The following is a 16,824-nucleotide window of genomic DNA, read 5'->3' as shown; positions in this document are numbered from 1 at the left end:
ATATATATATATATATATATATATATATATATAGGTATATATATATATATATATATATATATATATATATAGGTATATATACAAAATATATATATATATATACATGTATGTCTACAGATATACAGACACCTATATGTGTATATCTATATATATATATATATATATATATATATATATATATATATATATATATATATATATATACACAACTCATAGTATATATGTACACATATCTAGATATAGATATATATGTGTATGCCTACATATATACAAACACACACACACACACACACATATGTATATAAATTCATGTCCCCTATTTTTAAATGACAGTACAATACAGATTTCCATACTGGATCGGTCGAGGCCCAGGTTAACAACGACCGCCACCAGTACTGTTATCCAAAAAACCCAGCCACTGGTGATGCACAAGCCAGTGCATTTCTTCGTGCCGGTCCTAAGCCCGGATAAATGGGGAGGGTTACATCAGGAAAGACATCCAGTGTAAAACCTCTGCCAAATAACATATGCGGACAACAATACAGATTTCCATACTGGATCGGTCAAGGCCTGGGTTAACGACGACCACCACCAGTACTCTTAACCAACAGGGTGCTGGCAGAAATTGGGCTACTGTTGGCCAAAGGAGAAGAACAGGGAGAAGGCATGCCCAAAAGAAGAAAGAGAGGAGGATGGTTAGGAGTGTAGTAGTGAGGGTAGGAACTTTGAATGTTGGCAGTATTACTGGTATAGGAAGAGAGCTAGCTGATATGACAGAGAGAAGAAAGGCTGATATAGTGTGTGTGCAAGAGGCCAGATGGAAATGGAGTAAGGACAGGTGTATAGGAGGTGGGTTGAAATTGTTCTATCATGGTGTGAATGGGAGGAGAAATGGGGTAGGAGTTATCCTAAAGGAACAACATGCCAAGAGTGTTTTGGAGGTGAAGAGACTGTCGGACGGAGTGATGTTTATGAAGCTGGAAATTGATAGTGTAATGATGAATGTTGTTAGTACATATGCTCCACAAGTTGGGTGTGCGATGGATGAGAAAGAAAATTTTTGGAATGAGTTGGATGAAGTGGTAGTGAGTGTACCCAAGGGTGAGAGACTGGTGATTGGAGCAGATTGCAATGGGCATGTTGGGGAAGGGAACAGAGGGGATGAGGAAGTGATGGGCAGGTATGGTGTTAAGGAGAGGAATGCGGAAGGTCAGATGGTAGTGGATTTTGCGAAAAGGATGGACATGGCTGTGGTGAATACATATTTTAAGAAGAGGGAGGAGCATAGGTTGACGTACAAGAGTGGAGGAAGATGCACACAGGTGAATTATATCCTCTGCAGGTGGGCCAGTCTGAAGGAGATTGGAGACTGAAAAGTGGTGACAGGGGAAAGTGTAGTTAGGAAGCATAGAATGGTGGTCTGTAGGATGATGATGGTGATCAAGAATAGGAGGACAAGTGTGAGAGCAGTGCCAAGGATCAAATGGTGGAAGTTGAAAAAGGGTGGTTGTGAGGTGGAGTTCAGGGAAGAGTTAAAACAGGCACTGGGGGGCAGGGAAGAGTTACCGATTAGCTGGGTAACTACAGCAGAGATGGTAAGGGAGACACAAATTACACCAGCAAACCACCAGCAACTTCTATTTTAATACAGCAACAGTGATCTGGCACCTCGGCAATACACTTTCAAGGATTAAAGTAATACAATTACAGCTGCCTTAAATATCCAAATACAAGCAGTATAAACTAACTAAATGATAAACTAAAGGGTGAGATTCTGCACCTACAGGACGAGGTGGTGGAGGAGTCCTGTTTCTGGGTGCAGATGTCTTCCATAAATGAAAGATTCTCTAAATTAGAGACTGAGATTATTCAATGCAAAAGAAATAAACTTTTGCACGACTTGAAGGACTATGAGACTGGTATTTTGTTCTCATGGCAACGAGAGTCGTCACAAAGCAGGTCAAAGTTGAGGAATAATGGTCAGAAGTGCCATAGTGCTTCGGCGTCTTCTATGGAATGGGATGGAGCTAAATTTGTTTCTTTTGCTGTATCTTCAGCTTCAGAAGCTGAAGATGTGAACCAGGTTGCAACCTCTAATGAAAATCGGACTTTTCAGTCGAACCAGACAAATCGTGGGAAAGGAGGCAGGAAGAGAAGAAACCGTTTCAAATAATGGACATTTTGTTTCTGGTTGTGAGTACATTGGACAAGTAAAACATGTCATTAATTTATCTAAGCTCAGTTTTTCTGGTGATATGGAAGCTGTGTTACTTAAAGGTAGTAAATTTGTACCCACATTTATACCTTCTTTTGTTGATTTATATTTTGAATTGAAGGCATTTTGTAGAAAGTTATCATTAAGTGTTTATTTTGCAAAAATGTGTGTAGTAATGTGACAACCAACATTGGGAATAATGATGAATGTGAAGACATTTGTGTATGTGATGATGATTTAATGAATGTCTCCATTTATGATTATGAATCTGAAACTCTGGAATTTGAAAATGTTGATGACAGTAATAGTTTACTTTATGCTACTGGGTATGGGAAATTACAGTTACCTAGTTTATCAATTGAAAGTAAATGTGTGCCTATGATAAATGTGCCTGCCATTACTTTGTTTCAAAAAAATGTGTATAAGGAAATTTCCATGGTGATTGGTAAATTCTTGAAACAGAAAAAAACATACAATCTTACTAAAAATGAGTGGTTGGCTTTGAAAAATTAAAAAAAAACTTAAAAATGGAATTTATCTTTAAATGTGCAGATAAAGGTGGTAATTGGGTTACTATGGATAAACAGTTGTATTGTGAAATGATAGCTGATATATTAGGTTGTGAAGATGAATATAAGCTTTTACCTAAGAACCCAGTTATGAATTATAATGAAGAACTGTTGGGATTTCTGGAAAGGGGAGAACGTTTGGGGTTTTTTTGACTGTAAAGATTTGAAAAAGCTACATGTTAAAAAAACAGTTACCCCTATTATGTATGCCTTCCCAAAGGTACATAAAATTTTAGAGAAGCCCCCTGGGAGGCTTATTATATCAGGGGTAGGCTGTTATTTAAGCAATGTAGGCAGTGTTCTTGATTTTCATTTAAAGAAATATCTTTGTAAAGTTTCTGCACATATTTTGAATACACAAGACTTATTAAATGAGTTAGCTAAAATTAAATGGCAAGGTGATTATTATTGGATTACTTCTGATGTAAAATCACTACATAAAAGCATTAGATTGAGATGGGGAATTGAGGCTGTTATAGACATGTTAGGTGAAGGCCCAAGAACAGCTTTTTTAGTTAATTTGTTGGATTTTGTTTAACTCATAATTATTTTTCTTTTGAGAAAAAAATTTTCTTGCAGTTGAAGGGTACAGCTATGGGGGCTTCTTATGCACCCTCATATGCTGTTATATATATGGGATTGTTTGAAAGTAAATTTATATATCCCACTTTCTTTTATAGGAATAAGGTGGTGCTTTATAACCACTTTATTGATTGCCTTATTTTCATTTGTAAAGGAGATGTTTGTGAGTTTTTGGATTTTTTTGAGTCCCTTAACTGCAATGAACATGGTTTGACTTTTTCTTATGAATTTAGTAAAGAAACTATTAATTTTTTGGATGTGACATTATATGGGGATGGTGAAGCCATTGGATTTAAACCATTTAGGAAACTAACCTCAGTTAATATGTTTCTACATGCTACTAGCATGCATCCGGAACATCTGTTAACTCTTTACCTAGTGCTGAATTTAAAAGAATTTTTTGACCATACTAGTGATATGAGTCAGAAAATGGTGAAACTGGATGATGTACAGAGAAGACTAAAAGAAAGATGCTATGATGAGAAAAGATTATTGAGCTGTAAACAGGCAATATTAGGGAGTGTTACACAAAAATCACAGGACTTGTTGGTTAGAAAATATGGACATTTTGGAGAAAATTGTTCACTTGTTAAGAGAGATGTGGAGAGAAAGTTATTTTATGTCACAAAATTTTCTCCTTTTTCTGATGTGCTGGTTATGATTATTAAAAAAATTTGATATATTATTTCTGAGGATGAAAGTATTGGTCACCTATTCCCCAATCACATCACATTTTCATTTAGTAAATGAAAAAATGTGAAGGAATTATTGAATTATAATTTCATGGAGGGGGTCTAACATGAATTTACCTATGGGTACCTTCCCCTGTGGTCATTGCAGTATTTGTAATAGGTTTAAAAATTTATCAGGAACTTTAATTAATAAGAAATGATTTGACTCTAGATATTACTTTAACTGCAGATTGACGGGTGGTTTATATTTTGGGATGCTCATATTCTGATATTAAATGGTATATAGGTCAGACAAAATGGATGATGAAAATTTGAGTTTTGGAGCATCTTAGAGATATAAGAAATAAAAATAAATTGAGTCCTATAGCCAACCATTTTCATGAGATGCATGGGGGTTCAGATAGTGGTTTAATTTTTTCAGTTCTTGTTAAACCTTTCTTGCCTAGAGGGGGTGACTATGTTGGTAAGTTACTGGAGTTAGAAACTAGAATGATATTTAAATTTCTGACTTTAAGGCCTAGTGGTTTAAATCAAGAAGTTGGTATTAAGTATATTTTCAGGGTCATGACAGTTTAGTTAAATGTATTTAAAATGTATTTAAAGTAGGATAATTTTTATAGGGTGTTTTGTATGGATTTGTGTGGATTTATATATTTAATATTTTGCATTTTTATAACTCTTTATATGAATTAATGATATATATATATATATATATATATATATATATATATATATATATATATATATATATACACACATATAATGTGTAATATTTTTTTAAATGAAAATGTTTATGTAAATTTGTATCAATTAATAGTTAATTAATTAATTGGATCATGTTAAGTGGCTGCTTGTATTTGGATATTTAAGGCAGCTGTAATTGTATTACTGTGATCCTTGAAGGCAAATTGCTGAGGTGCCAAATCACTGTTACTGTATTAAAATGGAAGTTGCTGCTGGTTTGCTGGTGTAATTTGTGTTTTTCTTCAGTGTTAGTTCTGTTTGGTGTTTGGTACATGGTAAGGGAGACAGCTAGAAAGGTGCTTGGTGTGACATCTAGACAGAGGAAGGAGGACAAGGAGACCTGGTGGTGGAATGAGGAAGTACAGGAGAGTATACAGAGGAAGAGGCTGGTGAAGAAGTGTGATTGTCAGAGAGATGAAGAAAGTAGACAGGAGTATAAGGAGATGAGGAGCATGGCAAAGAGAGAGGTGGTGAAGGCTAAGGATAAGGCATATGAAGAGTTGTATGAAAGGTTGCACACTAAAGAGGGAGAAAAGGACCTGTACCGATTGGCTAGACAGAGGGACTAGCTGGGAAAGAGGTGCAGCAGGTAAGGGTAATAAAGGATAGTGAAGGAAATGTACTCACAAGTGAGGAGAGTGTCTCAAGCAGATGGAAAGAGTACTTTAAGGGGCTGATGGATGAAGAGAATGAGAGAGAGAAAAAGTTGGATGGTGTGGGATTAGTGAATCAGGAAGTGAAACAGATTATCAAGGAGGAAGTACGGACAGCTATGAAGAGGATGAATAATGGAAAGGCTGTTGGTCCAGATGGCATACCAGTGGAAACATGGAGGTGTTTAGGAGAAATGGCAGTGGAGTTTTTAACCAGATTATTTAATGAAATCTTGGAAAGTCAGAGGATGCCTGAGGAGTGCAGAAAAAGTGGTTTGGCACCTATTTTTAAGAATAAGGATGACGTGCAGAGTTGTAGTAACTACAGAGGAATAAAACTGATCAGTCACAGTCTGAAGTTATGGGAAAGAGTTGTGGAAGCTAGGTTAAGAAGGGAGGTGATGATTAACGATCAGCAGTATGGTTACATGCTGGGAAAGAGCACTACAGATGCAATGTTTGCTCTGAGATTGTTGATGGAGAAATATAGAGAAGGTCAGAAGGAGTTGCATTGTGTCTTTGTGGACTTGGAGAAAGCATATGATAGGGTGCCTAGAGAGGAGTTGTGGTATTTTATGAGGAAGTCAGGAGTGGCAGAGAAGTATGTAAGAGTGGTACAGGATATCTACGAGGGTAGTGTGACAGTGGTGAAGTCTGCAGTGGGAGTGACAAATCCATTTAAGGTGGAGGTGGGATTACATCAAGGATCAGCTCTGAGCCCTTTCTTATTTGCAATGGTGATGGACAGGTTGACAGACGAGATAAGAAAGGAGGCCCCATGGACTATGATGTTTGCAGATAACATTGTGATCTGTAATGAGAGTAGGGACCAGGTTGAGGAGACACTGGAGAGGTGAAGATATGCTCTAGAGAGAAGAGGAATGAAGGTCAGCAGGACTAAGACAGAATATGTGTGTGTGTGAATGAGAGGGAAGATAGGGGAATGGTGAGGAGGTAGGGAGTAGAGGTGGCGAAGGTGGATGAGTTTAAGTACTTGGGATCAACAGTTCAGAGTAATGGTGAGTGTGGAAGAGAGGTGAAGAAGAGAGTACAGGCAGGGTGGAATGGGTGGAGAAGAGTATCAGGAGTGATTTGTGACAGACGGGTACCAGTAAGAGTGAAAGGGAAGGTCTACAAGAGGGTAGTGAGACCAGCTGTGTTGTATGGGTTGGAGATGGTGGCATTGACAAAATGGCAGGAGGCAGAGCTGGAAGTTGTAGAGTTAAAGATGTTAAGATTTGCACTGGGTGTGTCACGGATGGACAGGATTAGGAATCAGTATATTAGAGGGTCAGCTCAGGTTAGACGGTTTGGAGACAAAGTCAGAGAGGCGAGATTGCATTGGCTTGGACATGTGCTGAGAAGGGATGATGGGTATATTGGGAAAATGATGATAAGGATGGAGCTGCCAGGTAAGAGGAAAAGAGGAAGGCCTAAGATAAGGTTTATGGATGTGGTGAGAGAGGACATGCAGGTGGGTGGTGTAACAGAGCAATATGCAGAGGACAGGAAGAAATGGAAACATATGATCTGCTGTGGTGACCCTTAATGGGAAGAGCTGAAAGAGAAGAAGAGACTTTTGAATGACAGTGTTGCATGATATGTGTAAGGGAACATCACACATATCAATACACACACACATATATATATATATATATATATATATATATATATATATATATATATATATATATATATATATATATATATATATATATATATATATATATATATATATATATATATACAGCTGTAAGTGTGTGGACAGTTATGTCAGGTGTGAACACACTGCCCTTGTTTGTGAAGGTGGGATTGGTAATTTGGGGAAGAATAGCAGGTATATTTATTTGTGGAGGTGGATTGGACTGGAAGATAGAGGAGACAGCCTACAGGGGTGGTAAATTACACATGTGGTGGGTAAACACCCTAGATGGGGAGTGTCGTCTGTGATGTGGAAGCCCATGAGCCCCCATATGGAAACAATGGAACCAAGGACCCCTCCCATAAGCAGTCACAACATCAGCTTCATGGCCCTGAAGGTGCCTGGGCTGGGGGCTGAGCAGGAGGAGCATGCAGAGCCTGTGAGTGTGTACTGAGGGCCTCAAGGTGCTGTAGCACATCCCCAAAGTCTCTGTGGAGCTCCCTATGTACCAGACCCTGGATCTGATCTCGGGTGACAGGATCTTGTCTGTGTGTGCTCCTGGTGGGGGGTTAACACCATCCACTGAGGTGGTTCCACCTGAAGGTAGTGCAGGACCAGTAGATGAGGAAGCCCCAGAGTGGGTCCCACATATGATGTGGCCTGGTAAAATGGCCAGATGAGGTGGTAGAGGTAGTTCTGTTGGCAACTGTCCCCCAAACATGCTATTGTGTTACTGTTATAGAACATATGCGGGTAGTAGTAGTCCACACATTCCCAGATCATGTCCAAGAGCATGCATAGATATCCGTGATAACACAAAACAACAGATGTGCAGCAATCACATAGCAAACAGAACATATGCATATATGGAACCATAGTGCCCCTTACAATGACATGCAGGTGACATTGTCCATAACAGGCCACCAATGATAGTGTCCCCACAGGGAACATTACTACAAACACATAGCACAAAGTGTTGTACAATATGATATATGTCCCAACGGTAGGTATTTTGTAGACATACCTGTTGAGTTGTGTGATCAAATTATTGTTGCAGATATGGTGGGGGGAGACAGAGATGTGCATTAACAACTATAATAACCTTGCAGTATGAGGTCCTCAGACCTGTATCCATCTTTATGTCTTTCAGGCAATATGTCCAGGGATAGGTTGCCCATTTATACAGCGGAAGAGAATGATGTCATCATCTCAGACCTGGTGCAGCACTACCAGGTGTTGTTCAGCCGAACAGCCCATGATCAGCAGGAGCAGACCGCTCTGTGGAATGATCTTGTCCACAGGGTAAATGATGTCAGCCTGCATAACCACAGTTATGAGCAGGTCTGGCATCGATGCACAGATCTACTTTGCCATGCCTGTCGGTGTGCTGCTGCAGTAAGGGGGGACCAGCTTGCAACGGGGAGGTGGTCATGCTTTCGGGGCTATATTATAACATCGATGTCTTAAAACTTTGAATGTTATAATATCGAACCATTTCGATCGAAAGACTATAACATCAAACACTCAGAATAGTAATTTTTTTCCCAGGGAAAAAATTTGCTGTTCCGACAAACATACACACAACACAAGCACACTAAAATAAATAATCCACACACATACACTTCAAAAAAGCCCTACACTAAACCATGCATACATACACTACTAGCTATCCACTTACCTTAACCCAACCCTAACCCTAAGGTCCCTAACTATCACACACTCACCTTACCTGCTCCCTAACCCTAAAGTCCCTATTGCATACTCACCTTACCCACTCCCTAACCCTAAGGTCCCTATCGCACACTCACCTTACCTGCTCCCTAGCCCTAAGGTCCCTATTGCACACTCACCTTACCCGCTCCCTAACCCTAAGGTCCCTATCGCACACTCACCATACCTGTTCCCTAACCCTAAGATCCCTAACTATCACACACTCACCTTAACCTGATCTGTACGCACACTTACCTTAACCCAGTCCATAATGTTTGCTCCACAGTCGAGGAAATAGCGAAGCAGCAGAAACGGCCCACCAAATACTTTCCCTAGGAAAGTATTCGATATTCTGCAGCTTCGCTATTTTCAGCGTTCGGTGCATAGGGTTCAATATTATAACATTCAAAGTTTTAAGACTTCGATGTTATAATATAGACCCCATGCTTTCCAGCCCCTTTGACACATGTTGAGGAGCTCCTTACCAGACTCAGGGCACCTGCCCGCCCACACACACACCTGGCGGAGAGCTTTTTGGAAGTGGGTGATACCCACACAATGGCAGAGGAGCATGCAGGTAAGGCCACAGGGCACATCAGTAGACCACTGTTGTGTATCCATCTGAATCTGTACAGTTAGATCATGCATATGTGAGATCAAATATATATAGTCTGTTGCTGCGTAGTAGTAATAAACAGATGTGCATAATCTGTAGTATTGTGGGCTTGTACTGTTGATGTACTGTAATGCTGCACCTACCCTGTACCAATGCCACAGCTGTGGCTACTGACATCACTTCTCTCACACACTTATGTAGGTCCCTCTAGTATACCTCCAGGGCAGCAGCCTATAGCTGGCGGATATGGTGTTTGTTCAGGTTTGCCAATGCACCAGTCATGTTATGCCCATGGTATATTCCATGCACACATTTAACACACCTACCCATAATGCATTCTGTACATGTTCAGGTATTGTTGCTGTTAACTGCACTGCATCTCACTGGTCACTATGATGGTGTATCTGAAGGGTATGTCAGACTCCTGCAGTATAACTAACATCCTCATTGCAAAATGTATGCACAGAGATGAACATAATGGTGTGACAAATGGCCTACAGTAGGGACATGTGTGAAACATCACCCTTATACTGTGCTACAGCAGTGTATATACCAGTATTACAATGGCAACTGTTTCAGATCTACACTACGGCATATCACAATACTGCAGTCCACAACCCTTACAACCTACAATGTGGTCCTAACATGAGCAATTAGTGTGTAATATGGAATTGTATGTTAGGACAGCAAATACGGAGAATACATACCTTCACAAACACTGGAAGCATATGTGTGCACACACTCCAGATAAAATATAGTGGAAGCAGCTGTTGAGGTAATGACAGCATGCATTCTTCATGAGAATGCACCTTCCAGCAAGCACACATCCCCGATGTCACACCAAGAAATGGTCTGCTGTCCAAGACGTTTGGACATCAAATGTGCCCACTTACCTGCAACAGAGGCAGCCATGGCTTGCACACATCTTACATGCCATGGCGTAGACACCATAACCAACAGATAGCACCCAGGAATTGGACATGTAGCCATAACTCACCACTGCATATACCACGGCAAACAGTGCAGACAGTCATGTATGTGGCGAGGATGTATGGGACAGGATTAATGTAGAAAATAAACAGATGGCCATCCAAGACAGATGATGCCACATGTAGCAAACTGGTCATGCAGACTGCCTAGTAACATGCCCCAACACTGAGGGAGTTACAGGAATGTCTAGCAAGTACTAGCTGTGCAGTACCCATGTCAGTAATTGCCTGGACTCTGCATATGTGTGGCCCATGGGTTAGGGTAATCAGATGGGACAGCTGTACCACAGGAAACATCAGCCAGGCCTCTCTACAGGTAGTGTATGCATAACAGAAAAGGTCCCCAAAAGGCATGCATTGCAGTGTGTACTGGTGCACCAAGACTACATTGTAAACCTACAGACAGTATCAAGTAAGATACCTGCACTGCACAACCAACACCTCACCCCACCTCAGGCCCACCATCCCCATCTGTACCTTGCTGGTGCCAGTGTACACCTGTATGTTTGCCATTCATTAGCTGGGACTAGGCTGGTACACATGGTGTTCAGTGTTTGGGACACTGCAAAATGAAACATGTGTAGGCCATAGTTATCAAGCATCTGCAAAAAGGCTGAAGGTGGGGAGAGGGTGTCATCATGACACAACAGTGCACTGCAGCAGAGATCCAAAGGATGCTAAGAATGGCTGTATCTGCACACAGTTAGGATCAGGAACTGTGGCAGATGTAACCCTACCCCCACAGCAATAGTGGCAGCAGTCTGTGAACACCAAGGGATGTGCACATGAGTAGACCTTGCAATCATGCAGAGTTGGGGACATGTGTAGGGCAGACTGACCAAATACTGGCAAATGCAGATGGCCCATGCTAGTATAACCCTGCCAGGAATAGTGACTGCTATAGTACACATAATGGTAGGTGCAACAAACCATCATGATAAGGGCATTCACACATATGCACCCATGAAGTGTATGTATCTCAATCAGCATCAGCACAACACATTTTTTTGACACTGCATTTGATTGTACAGGTCATATGTCACATTATCAGGTTCATGTAGTATTAACATATGCAGTAATGTGGTCCCATGGCATATCAAGGAAGAGGGGGTCATATCAATAAGGGTGTGTACACTCCCTATAGCCACAGTAAGGTTTGAAGGTTGTCAGTGTAATTGTATTGTATTGGCCATACATGCACCGCTGATGATGAGATCTGTAAATCAGACATCAGGCATTCACAAATTACATCTATCCACATATCATCCCAGGTATGTGTTGGACAAACACATAGGGGCTGTGAGCAGCACAGCAGACATAACTGACACAGTAATACACATTCAGTAATTGTGTGTACACCTGTGAGGTATGGTGCACAGTACATGCCAGGGTGCTGAGCAGGTGCACAGCAATACTGTGTACATGGGTGCAGTGTATTCCAGGGGAAGAGGCATCACCTACTAACACAGCCCATACATCACACACATGTATAATTTTGCTAGCATGGATTGACTATAGCTGCACTGCATGCTGTTGAGTACCATATGTCATGCATGTTGACAGATGGTTAATGGAAGATCTGTGTGTAATGTCTTCATGCAACCTCACCTGTAAGTGTGTGTGTGTGTGTGGGGGGGGGGGGTTATTTTGTCTGTAAGTGCAATCTGGTGGAGTGGAAGCAGGTTGATGTATGTAGGGTGTGTGTGTGTGTGTGTGTGTGTGTGTGTGTGTGTGTGTGTGTGTGTGTGTGTGTGTGTGTGTGTTTGTGTGTGTGTCCATGTATGCACATGTGTGATTGTAGGGTTGTTCATACCTCTCGAAATCCCTTTGAAATCGTGCAGTACATGGACATGGACAGACACATGAGACACCAGGAATACTTGTCTGACATGTAATCTCAGGACAGCTGATAGTATAATAAGGTCTGTAGCATGGGACATGCATTGGGAGGGAAACTAGACACCAGGTATACTGTTATAATTGCAATCAGCAGAAAGGTGAAAGAATGCCCACGTATGCAGCACTACGGATGCATTGGGGAATTACTAGACAACAGTGAGTGTTTCCAAATATTACTGTAGTCCACATAATAAGTTAATAGAGCAACAGATCTTGCATCTACTGAGCAATAGTTATGTATGACACTCCAGTGTGTGACATTATTGAGTGACTGTAGTAGCCCCTAGTATATGGGGGCCATGCTCATGATGTCTGGACAAACCCAGGGTGAACACTGGATGATAGTAGTAAGTCTTTGTAAAACCAAATCTAATCAAGTCAAAGAGGTAATGGAGTGATCACTTGTCTAGGCAATTAGAAGAATGATACATTAATGATTGGTATTAATGAGTGTAAGTTTCCAAGTCTGATGCAGGATGGGGAACTTAAGAGAATAAACTTGGGACAGTCTGTAAACTCAGGGACAGGTAAATATTATGGTAGAATGTCAGTGTGTGTGTGTGTGTGTGTGTGTGTGTGTGTGTGTGTGTGTGTGTGTGTGTGTGTGTGTACTGTTAAGCAATGATGTACAGGTCTTAAAGTGTGTTTCTTGCTTTCCCCTCACAGGTGGAGAGGTGGATCAGGCAATCTGATATTGGTGCCCATACAGACACTAAAAATGGTGATAGGTGTGTTGAGGCACAGGCAGGGTTGTCAGAGGCTGAAACTGCACCATTGTTTAACATTTCCCTGTTATCCAACCCATCCCTGTACACAGTTACAGTGCCTATAGATACCCCATCACCAGTGGCCATAGTAGAGAGACAATTGGCGGGTGGTGGCAGTGCACAGGACAGAGTGGTATCTATGTCTGCTGTGTCTGGACACAGCAGCCATAACTGGATGTCTGGCAGGGTATCATATAGACAGATGTACAGGGGTGCTCGTTGGAGGGCTGCTGGTCATTGTACCCCTGGCAGAAGTGCAACATCTGGTACCACCAGAGGCATGTTTCAGGCTGTCATGGAGGTGTAGGCATGTATGGAATGGTACACCAGACAGGGTCTGAGGCTGTAGAGGGCTACTTTTTAGGTGCTGTCCGTTATTTTACAGAGGTCATGGATAGATGGTAGGGTGAGATGGTGGGACTCATTCACCGTGGATTGTCCGTGCTAGAGAAGGTGGGAGTGGTGCAATGGCCATGTGGACATAGGCCAGCAACACCAACAGCTGGAGGTCAACATGGATGTGCAAGGACACCAAGCCGCTCCCATAATAGCAGTACCAGCCCCAGCACTGCAGGGGGCTCTGGCCACATCACACCACAGCATGCCATGTGCACAATGCTCTGGCCAGTCACAGGAGGGACCTGGTTCCAGCGAACATATGTCATCATCAGGATAGAGTACCATATTGTGGCTTGTACCTGGACATGCCCGTGGAACCCCTGACAGGCACAGTTCTCGTGTCCGTGGCCAGAGGCGGTGAATTGCACACCCTGCCAGGTATGGTCTGCAGCTGTCCAACAAACACCTGTATAAGGAAGCCACATGGCAGAACTGTGTCCATGCATACACACAGGCAATACAAACACAGCTAGGGCAACCCCATACCTACACGCACCACATCACCATGTCCATATCAGTAATTAAAACCCCTCACTCACACACATGGTGTCAAAAGTATGGCTCAGCCTAGGTCTCTGTAAATCCAACATCACACCCTGTGCATATGATGATACCTGTGCCACATCCCTGTCATCCATAACATTGGTGCAGAGACAGGCTAATATGGTTCTGATGCACACGGTGACTGTACTACAGTGTACCAATGTACTGCTGTGTAACATGTTGTCAGCAGTAAAGTTTAATGCTTACATGTCAGAAAGTGTAGCTGTCCAGCCATGATGCATTATAGTGATTGTGGTCTACATAATGTTATCTGTTTGTGTTGTAGGTGTCCATGTGTCAGCAGGAGGATGGCCTGCTGTCATATCTCACAAGGAGTATAGCACTGTGGTGACACCTAGGCTGTGCCATACACTGGGTACAGGAGAACACATGTCACAGGTCTGTATAACAGTTACTGCTTGTGCCACATGGCTGATAGGTCTGGGGGTGGTGTATACAGGTAAGTGCATGGTGGCTGCTGTTAGCAGCCCTTCTACAGTGGACAATGCTAGTTGTACTGGGTGGTACATAACACATGTTTGTGTATAACACACACAGAGGCTTGGTGTTGATCCACTACACAGAGAATACTGTACACATGGATGCATGTACCTGTGCAAGGAACCTATTGTAGCCTATGTAATTCCACCAAGCCAGACTATGCACAACACATTGCAGAATAAGCAGTCTGCTAGTTTAATGTTATTGACGATGGTACTGGCAGGGTATATGTCCCCTTTCCCAATTTATTGCAATCCTCAACTCGGTAAACATATGTGTGCTGGTGTGGGTGGCACACCCCTACCCTTTGGAGGGTGAGAGGTGCTGTAGAACCACAGATAGTGTGATAGACAACTACCTAACCTGTTAACATGAACTGTACAGTATTATGGCCAGCTACACAGGGGGAGACACTTGACAGTAACTGCAATGATATTGACTGTGTCCCTAACAGCCACACCCAGCTTTATATACCAATCCCAATATCACTGCACACCTATACACTGGGAAAGAGGCCATTTACAGATCTAACACTAGTTGTGATGGAATGTATGGCCACAGGATGATACCTGTGAAATGTTTGTATATGACAGGCAGTTCTTGGACAAAGGACCCCCTGGGACAGGTATATTCTCAAACTGAAGTAGATCCCTCCACATACATGCACACTCTTATATGGCAACACTGGGACTAGACCCCTACCTAGGTATGTAGTACTACGGATGTGTGTGGCTTTAATTGCACACACCACACAGCTTTTAGGAAGAGGTGTGTTCCAGGTTACATGTTGCATGCAGAACATCCCCAGGCATGTACAGTATGGTAATGGGGGATGCAATGGTTGTTTATGGAAAATACATAGTTTGACATACCATCATATACACATTGACAAACGCATAACAGCCAGACACACATCTGAGAGACCTGAGCCTATCAGTGCTAACTACCTTGTCAGTGTGCCCATTGCATTACAAGTAGGTTGCACACAGCACATGCATAACTGGGCTGGATAGTGTTATCATTTACCTGTATGGTTGATGGTGACAGTGGTCAGGATATAGTGGTACATGGGACATGTACTGAGGGTACTATGGTGTGATGACAGTATACCCAGCACCCACACCACACTGTGGATATTGTATGCACTGGAACCCATGATAACACTCTGACATACCCACCATCACACATTGACCAGGACTGCAATACAACCCCTTGTCCATCCCAAGAGTGCTAGTACAGGGACATTAATGTAATGCACATGCCACAGGCATAGTAGGGTGATGCATTGTCATGCCTCTCCTACAGTCAGCAACATCACTAGCCCTAATACTGTGTGGCAATGCATATTGTAATAGGAGTATGTGGCCTCAGAATGCTGTACCCTACATATATACATACATGCACACATACACACACTTGCTAGAACTCAGTGGGTATCCCATGCCTATCAACCCATTTGTACAACAGTGTTGTGTTGATACTGCAAGGCCCAGGTAGCCCTTAGGGTGAAGAGTGTAACAAGGTACATGTAATGTCCGGTACAGCAGCAGTCACATCTAACTATGGCAATGGGGAGTGTGGTGGGTGTGAAGGGCCTCAGGGTATTTCCAGCTGCAGATCTACAAACACACAGGCACTGATATTCTCAGTAATGCAAATGTACACATCTGTCAGTACTGGGGTTCATCAGTGCAGGTGTTCACAGGTGTATACCAGGCTATTGTCCATTGAGAGATGGGACATGTATGGGGATGTTTGTACAGTGGTATCATGCCACCTGCCATGTGCCAGCAGGCCATCTAGCAACAGACACCACTGGGGTGATCTTCAGGGTGAGAGTGACATGCATCAGCCAATCATCTGGGTGCCTCTTGCAGAGGGCCAGTGAGGTGCTCAAGTTGTCATGTATGCAACATGTATTACATAACATGGTCAGTGTCTGTCTTGGAGAACTGTACCCAAGCATGTTCTGTTGACTGTGGTAGTATAGTTGAGGTATCGATGGTATGTGGTGTGTACAAGGTGTGGAGTCCTATCTGTGGCATTTATAACACAGCTGGGCAGACATGTCAGTGTCAGTTAAGCATAGATTGCCTGTAAGTATCCAAGATGGTTACCTGACATCTGTACATCTGTACAGAGGACTGACAGACATCAGCTAGCCAACTAGCTATTCATTAGGATGAATGTGTTGACAGATAGAGATCTGACACCGATAGGTATGCCATTACTACATGATGGCAGCCCTCACTGACATGTGCTATACACACAGTAGTCTACAGTTATTTTCCACATGTCAGATC

The sequence above is a fragment of the Protopterus annectens genome, chromosome 7.part1, assembly GCF_019279795.1.
Source record: "Protopterus annectens isolate FY-2018-M chromosome 7.part1, PAN1.0, whole genome shotgun sequence".
Lineage (NCBI taxonomy): Eukaryota > Metazoa > Chordata > Ceratodontiformes > Protopteridae > Protopterus > Protopterus annectens.
The sequence above is the reverse complement of the archived record's forward strand: the minus strand, read 5'-3'. Positions refer to the sequence as shown.